This window comes from Mya arenaria, chromosome 3, assembly GCF_026914265.1.
Source record: "Mya arenaria isolate MELC-2E11 chromosome 3, ASM2691426v1".
Lineage (NCBI taxonomy): Eukaryota > Metazoa > Mollusca > Bivalvia > Myida > Myidae > Mya > Mya arenaria.
The window spans coordinates 28,238,611-28,247,868 of record NC_069124.1 but is presented as its reverse complement, the minus strand read 5'-3'; positions in this window follow the sequence as shown (position 1 = coordinate 28,247,868).

The following is a 9,258-nucleotide window of genomic DNA, read 5'->3' as shown; positions in this document are numbered from 1 at the left end:
GGTACCGATATGACGGGTTCCTTGTTCCGTCAGCCAGTCTCGCTGAACAAGGAACTATGTAGTCACTCTCATGTCGTGGTTGACTTAGCTTATCAGTAACTCTTCTAAAAAGCTGGTCGTTTCGAACTGATGCATTGATAAGATAATGTATGTTGATTTATTTTTATGTTTTTAATACAAAAGTTTGTGTTGTTGTTTTCTTAAAATCTTGATGTGGGATATATAAGTACATGTTATAGTACATGTTAAATGATCAATCATTCTGCAAGCTCATTGGAAAAAGTTAATCTCGATTCATGCTCATTAACAATAAATGATTATTTATGGTCGTTTGAATAAATTGTTAATTGTAGATGATTTTGCATTCACCGGACATATTATTAATCTAAGAACAATTAGGAAAAGTATTGAAATGCGAGACTCGCTAATTGCAATTAAGGATACCATTTAGTGTGTTAATTATTTACAAAATTTAAGTTCATCTTCTTTAAACATTTAGAAAGCTAAATAACATAACATAACATAACATATCTTTATTCAGCATTAAGCGGCATATGCAAATTTATAGCCATATAATAAAGTACAATATGGAACAGTGAAGACACAAATTAATTACAGAGAGGTTAAACATTCAAGAAAACAGATGTCATGTAACAAAAAAGAAATGGTAACAATTTACATATTCCAATACTTTAAGATTAACATTCAGATAACTGATCAAGTGTTATTGCAATGATGCATTTGTTCTTCGGCAAAATGCGTGATAGATAAATTTCGCTAAGTTGTTGATATGGTGAATAGATGTTGAGGACATACGATTACCAAATTTATAAAGATTCGGCCACGAGTTGTAATAAGGTTTTAGATATTGCTGTCGGAGGTCCTTATATTTAGGACATACGAGTAAGAAGTGATATACACTTTCTACGACATTCATGTTACAGTGTAAGCATTTACGTTCCGATCTTATTATGTTTATATACCTTCCAGTTTCAATTGCTTGGTCGTGTGACGAAAGTCTAAATTTTACTATAGCTATTCTATATTTATTTTCATTAACACAACTTAGATATTTTCAAACTGAGTCATGCTTAAACCTTGCTTATGATGATAGTCTACTCGAGTTATTAATGTTTGCATACCAGGTTTGCTTATATATATCTACGATGCATTGCTTAATTACTTCAAAGTTGATCTCAGTTTTGTATTGATTTTGCCAGATGTTTGACATTCCTACTTGGTTTAATATTGTTTTAATTTGAAAAGCCCTATTTTTGCCTCCATATGTGATATTGATGTCAGCGTCAGTCTTAAGAAATGTATATGCATTAATCAATAACACATTGTTTGTTTGTATTAGTTTAATCCAATATTTTATCATTATTAGTCGCCTAGATATTATCATCGGGAAGCCCCCAATTTCACCGTATAATCCATCTAGATTGGTAGACTTTTTGACGTTTAGAATTTTTCGGATAAATTTACAGTGAATTAATTCTATATTCTTAGCCTCGTGATTTCCCCATACCTCTGCACTATCATTAATAATTGGTGAAACAAGACTGTCGAATAGTTTACATTTATCAATTGAATGTAATTCAACTTGGTTGAAGACGATAAACAAGTTATGGAGTGCGTATGAAGCGTGCTGCGCTAGTCATTTTTGCGTTCGAAACCAATTGCCATTTTTAAAGAAGTGGATGCCTAAATATTTGAAAGATTTTACAACGTCTAGTACAGTATTACAGAGTAGGAATTCGAAGCTTGTGTGACGTCCGTTTTCAAATATCATGACTTTTGTTTTGCTAGTATTTATTCTCAATCCCCAGTCATTGCAGTTTCGTTCTAGATTATTTAACATAGACTGTAATGCTTCTGGTGTTTGAGCGAATAACACCGCATCATCTGCAAATAGTAACAGAAATATCTTAATTTCATTTGCCGTAAACGTACCATCTATATCAGCGTTAATATTACTTATAATGTCGTTCACAAAAAATAAAAACATAAAACTAGAACTTTGATCACCTTGTTTAACACCGATATTTGATTCAAAATACCGTGATGTGTCTGAATTATACCGTACACAAGATTTGGCAACGCTGTACAAAGCTTGAAGCGCCTTTACCATTTTTGAACTCACATCTTTGTTAAGTAGTTTTTTGCCATAGATATAACTTCTATTTTATCGAAACATTTCTCGTAATCTAAAAACGCACAATACAATTTCTTCTTCGAGCTTAGTGTTTTAGAAATAATAGACTGTAAAATGAAAATACAATGAACTGTAGACTTTCCCTTTTGAAAACCAAACTGTTTCGTTATGATTTTTTTCATGTTTTATCGACCATTTTGTGAGTATATTTAATAGTACCTGTGAATATATTTTTCCTATGATATTTATGAGAGTGATTCCTCTGTAATTTTTAGGATCCTCTATGTCCCCGCCTTTGAAGATTGGTTCAATTATACCCAATCCCCATAAATTTGGATATTCGCCGTTATTAAATAGAGTGTTAAACAGTTTGAGTAGAAATCCAGAGGTTTGATCGAAGGAATGTTAAAAAAATTCTGCAACTAAGTTATCAGTGCCCGAACTGTTGTTATTATTTTGTGAAAAAACGGCGTGTTTAAGTTCATCGTAGTTTATATCGATGTCCAATTCGTCATCATAATTATTTATCGGATCATATGTTTCATTGTCAGCATTTGTAGATGGTTCAGTACCATATAATGTCTCAAAATGAGTTCATAAGTCGTCATAATTATTTATCGGATCATATGTTTCATTGTCAGCATTTGTAGATGGTTCAGTACCATATAATGTCTCAAAATGAGTTCATAAATCGTCAACACTCAGGTTTTCGGCATTTCTATCATTGCTTTTATATTGCTGTTTGATCTGTTTCCAGAATTGTCTTGTTTTTTTGTTGTTGCTAAGTTACGTAATGTATTCTTTTCTCTAGTCTTAAATTTATTCTTTTCTCTTCGCTTAACTCGGTTATAATTAGCTTTTGTGTTTACAAAATGTTGTCTATTATTATTCGATTTATTTTTTAAAAACACATTTCTTGCAATCGTATACAGTTTTCTAGCGCTGTTACATTCCTCGTTAAACCATTTTTTTTTCTTTTTTGCATGGTTTGTTTTGTTCTTATCAAAATTTCGGCGCGTTTTACCGAAAATATTCAATGCGTTATCTTGCAAAAGGTCAGTAAATTGCATAACAATATTATCTAAATTTTCGCCTGGAGTGTAATTTTCAATACGCTCTGTAAGAGTTTGCATAGATTCAACATTCTCTCTTTTTAAAAGAAGATCGTGGAAATCATTTATCTTAGATTCATCCCATTTAATAAATTGTTCGGTATTTTTTACATTTGTCGCGGACTGCTGGTAAATATAACGTTGCAAATGTATTTTAATTCCATTATGATCCGAGAATTCATTCGGTTCAAACACCTTAAAGTCACTTATGTATTCAAAATCATGTTTATCTAATAGCAAGTAATCCACTGCGCTCGAGCCATTTAATGAATGAAATGTTAAGTCGCCGTTATCATCGTGTAACCGGCCATTACCAATAAGAAGCGAGGTAGATTTATAAAGCTCGATCAAACGTTGTCCGTGCGAATCGATCACTTGATCCCTATTGACACGTGGTTTAATAGCATCAATATTTGACATATAGCTGTCTTCGTTATCAATGTATCAGTCAAAATATAATATATCAGATAAATCGGCTGTCTTTGAGTTCATATCACCTGAAATCAATACTTTACCAAGGGATTTCAATCTTTCAATATCGGATTCAATAATATCGAAAAATCTATATAATTTTGGTTATAAAACAGTGGAACCTTGCGGTAAAATATATGTATTACAGAAGTACACATCATGATCAAACTTGAACCATGAACTGCATAATTTAGCCCACATTATACCGCATTGATGTTTCTTCACAATGTTTTTTGACTCCTAAAACAATCTTTATAGTAAATTGAAATACCACCACTATATCGACCTTTTCTTGTATTTAATGATTTATTACCATATAAATGTTAACTTTGATATCCTTTAATGTCTTAATTAATGTTGTTGTTATTGGATAACCATGTTTCAGATAAATAAATACGTCATAGTTAGATAGAATATTAAGAAAGTCAGGGTCTACTAATTTTCGTGAAAGTCCATTAATATTCCATGACAAGATGTTCAAATCACTCTCCTGACATCCTTAGTTTTGGCCCTGTGCGTTGTGGCGTGGAGGATCGCATACTTTCCCGTTTACGTACGTCTTGAAGATAGTGCCGTTAACGTATATTTATTACCAGCCAGCCTCACGGGTTTCCCATTTGATTCCTCGGCTTTCATTATATTAAACGACGCTTTCCTGGCATCTCTGGTCTGTTGCGGTCTCTGGACCCCGACTACCTGCCTGGCCTCTTTGAGGGATTTTTTGACGTCTTCGTCGTACGATTTTTGTCGTACTTTTTCTCTGTCGGCGTAATAATGAAACTTACCGACAATTGGTCGGGGGTTTGGTGCCTTATTCGATCATAATCTGTGAATTCGGTCAAATAACAAGTCTTTTGTTTCAATGCCGAGTTTTGCAGCTATGAGATCTTTTACGAGAGTATCAAAGTTTTACTTGGGACCATGTTCTTGTATTCCGTAGAGTTATCCCGCATTGATCGTGATTCTAGGTCCAAGAGTTTGTCATTGATTTGATCTTTCTGGATTTCAAACTCGCGCGATTGATTTTTTAGGTCACCACAGGTTTGTTCCATTTTTTTTAATTTCAATTTTTGCATCGTTGACTTCAGTTTTCTGTTTCTCAAACTCATTACTAATAAAGCTGCATGACGTTTCTACTTCCGTAACCTTTGACTCTGAATTGTTAATTTTAATATCCATGTCCGATATTTTGAGATTGATAGTATTAACTGATAAAATAATAAACCATTTTATTATTATTAACAACAACAACAACTACAACAACAACAACAACAGCAACAACAAAAACTACAACTACTACTACTACTACTACTACTACTACTACTACTACTACTACTACTACTACTACTACTACTACTACTACTACTACTACTACTACTACTACTACTACTACTACTACTACTACTACTACTACTACTACTACTAGAAGTAGGAGTAGCAGCAGCAGCAGCAGCAGCAGCAGCAGCACTACTACTACTACTACTACTACTAGTAGGAGTAGCAGCAGCAGCAGCAGCAGCAGCAGCAGCAGCAGCAGCAGCAGTAGTAGTAGTAGTAGTAGTAGTAGTAGTAGTAGTAGTAGTAGTAGTAGTAGTAGTAGTAGTTGTAGTAGTAGTAGTAGAAGTAGTAGTAGTAGTAGTAGTAGTAGTAGTGGTAGTGGTAGTGGTAGAAGTGGTAGTGGTAATGGTAGTGGTAGAAGCGGTAGTGGTAGTGGTTGTGGTAGTGGTAGAGGTGGTGGTGGTGGTGGTGGCAGTGGTATTGGTATTGGTAGTAATGGTGGTGGTGGTGGTAGTGGTAGTATTGGTGGTGGTGGTGGTGTTGGTGATGGTGGTGGTGATGGTGGTGTCAGTGGTTGTGATAGTGGTAGTTGTAGTACTAGTAGTAGTAGCAGTAGTAGCAGCAGTCGCAGGATTAGCAGTAGTAGCAGTAGTGGAAGTAGTGGTAGTAGTTGTAGTAGTGTTAGTAGTGGTTGAGGTAGTGGTAGTGGTAGTAGTGGCAGTTGCAGTGGCGGTGGCGGTTGTGGTGGTGGTGGTGGTGGTGGTATTGGTAGTGGTAGCAGTAGCAGCAGCAGCAGCAGAAGCAGCAGAAGCAGGAGTAGAAGTAGTAGTAGTAGTAGTAGTAGTGTAGAAGTTGTAGTAGTAGTATTAGTAGTGTCTTTTTTACGAATGATAATTCTACTACGACTACTATTGCTTTTGCTACTGCCACTGACACTGCCACTACCACTACCACTAACACAACTACCACGACTACCACTACCACTTCTACCAATCTCCCCTACTACTACTATTCTACTACTACTACTACTACTACTGATCAAAAGTTAACTACATATTGAGCAAAAGTCTTTTTCTGTAAAAGATCATCAACCATCTAAGATTTATTTTGTGGAAACCATTTTCGATTAAAGGTCACAACAAGTTTGAGTGTCGACATATTGACCTCAAAATTTTAATAAGACATCTACATGTTTTTACCAATTTTCTTTTAAAGTTTGAGGACTGTAGGTAGATGGGGGTCATCTACTGACCATGAACGGAAGCAGGTTTTGTATTAAAGGTCACCATGACCTTGATATTCAATTTACGGAAACAAAAATCAAAACTAGTCAACTACGGACAAATGATAATATGCAAACAAAGTTGGTGGACTCTGCACTAAGAGCATCACTAGTTATAGATCAGAAATCATTTTACTATTGAAGGTCACTACCACCTTGACCTTTCACCCACGGACTCCAAAATCAATAAAGGTCATAAACTAAATACAGCCATGTCCAAATAATACGAAAAGACTCAAGTCATGTCTTACCTTTTATTTTCATCTATAGCTTGTTTATAATATAAAAGGAATGGAATTGAATTTCGATTAAATTCTTATTTTTATTAATTTTGTATTATTCAATGATATGATAGCGGAAACTATTGTATCATATTGAAACAAAGTTCAATTTATTAAGTTATTTTTCAAACTTATATCGTTCATTCTATAATAACGTTTCTTTGTTATAATGTGCATTGGTGTTTCTCAGCGCATTAATAAGAATATGATGCGCTTTTAAAAATAACATTTTTATTTTGAATCATCCATTGATTTAATGTGGAAAAAAGACTTGTGATTGCGGTTGATATATTACCTACGTGTTTTCGAGATATTGGAGCAAGGAATCTACGCAAAGTCATGTAAAATTGATTTAATGGAATCGAACACCGCCGCGTCGTACAAAAATACATGTTTTGTTTATTTCTTGATATTATATTTTTACGTTTATATTGTTCGAAAGCAATGCCAAAAAGCGGTATCATCTACATCAAAACATAAATAAAAGCTTAAAAACGAAACTTAACTTTATTTTCCAATTGTTCAATAATCAAAACTCATGTTATTAAGGCAATATTATAATTGCAATTTTCTCTTTAAAGACGAAACGATTGCAATTAATTCGTACAAAAAGAGTCATTTAGTTTCGCATATACTTTATTAAATTTCCCAATTAATATGATGATGGTATTGTCAAGTCACTAAGCTTTTAGGTGATAATAAATATGTTTAATTGACAATAAATTAACTGTCTGCACTCAAGGATGGCGATCTTGTGCGATGGTAAAATTATTAACACTATGAGTGTCCTTTGATTGTATCAACATACAAAACAGTATAAAAGTAATACGAAAGCCGTAGTAAGCATCACTCGTGAACTTGAAGCGCAATAGCTTAACAAAAGCTTTACTTATAACTTCCTAATATAACGAAACTTTTATTCACAAAGCATAACTTCTGCTTTTTTTATGAAGATGGCTCATTTGTATCAGGAATTGGCACAGCTGATTTCTGCGACAGATATAACAGGCGTAGTTGGAAGAAAAGGACATTGTGACATTCAGAGAACTGACCGAAAAGCAATTCGAGATCGTTATCATCCATATGGAGTTGGTTTAAATTTTTCCGGCAATGATGGCACACATAGGGATCCGTCATCCGCATATGCTGAAAGTGTTAAAGGGCCGTCATATTGGCCCGGATTCAACAGACTGCCTGCAGTAGGTTTACTTTCAAATGAGGTAGCTTGGCAAACAAATACATTGTCGCAACAAAATACGCTACAAAGCATACATAACGTTTGTAGCTTGGGAACGGATAGTAACATTCCTAATTTCGACAGAACCCTAATGAAGCCCGCTTCCATACCCGGGCAAAGACGATTGGAACAAGATCATCCGTTCTACCTGAGGCGGCGGACCACCCCTGCGGAAGGGTTAACACGCACGCGCGACAAGTACCGCGTGGTGTACACTGTGCAGCAGCGAAAGGGTCTTGAGCGCGCATATGAGCAGAACAAGTTCATCTCGATAAAGACCAAAGTGGAACTGGGCAAGACACTCGATCTTTCTGATAGACAGGTATTTACTATGTTGATGAAATAATTATCGATTCTCCGTATGCGTTCTCATGTTTGCGCTTGTGAATTGTGTTGTAACTGAAATGGGGGTTAGCTATTGTATTGTAAACTTATTATAATTGAAACCAGATATATATTATATTATAATGCTTTACTTTCATTTTGTAGATAAAAATCTGGTTTCAAAATAGAAGAGCAAAGGAAAGACGACAGAAAAACAAGGAATCAGAGGATTACAAAGAAAATCACATTCCTTCAAGGGAGGACAGCACTCTTGACGCCATAAAACAGAACGATTTAGGGAACTGGTCGACCATTGCCAGTGAAGGAGTAACAGAGCTTTCCTCTTGCAGGTTCCTTGCTGCTGCTCAGACTCCGCCTATGAACATGCACTATTTCGGAAAGGACCAATGTGGCATGACGAACAAGCAGAACAGTTCTGAATCAATCCAGTTTCTGTCTCATTCAGTCAATAATCATAGCAGTATATCTATGCACGATATAGCGCCATCTTATTGGCAGTCAGCAGAGAGTGGACTGCTACCTCATACAAATGTTTCACCTCTCAGTTTTAACCTTGGCATTGGGTATGATCCTAGACTTTGATTCCATTGTAAGAATGCAAGTTAAACATTCTATAAGAAAAGGGGTTGATTGTTTTATATATGTTTGCGTGTTTGTTTTGCTGTTGAATATAACGACATTGTTACAACTTAGATTCTGAACAATTTTGCAGTTCAAGCCTTAAACTACACATGCGATGTACTGATTATTGATGTGATTTGAAATAAATTGCACAAACCCAAAATGTGTCCATCTCGCAGGTTACAATTGTAATGAATAGAAAACAAAGATAAACAGCTGCATTTTGCGACTGATAGGTCATTAAGATTTAAATGAAATTTTAATTATTACGGATAAAAGAGAACCGGCGTCCGCGAGATTTTTTTACTATGTACTTTATGTCTGTAGTCGGCTTCCATATTAACTGCGGCAATGTATTCAGATACTTTCCACGTTTGCACCATATAAAACAGTGTTATGAATTGCGATCGTATTTTCAACATTTTAAACCAAATTTGAATGTTTACTGTTATGACTTAAGGTAAACTTAAAATAAT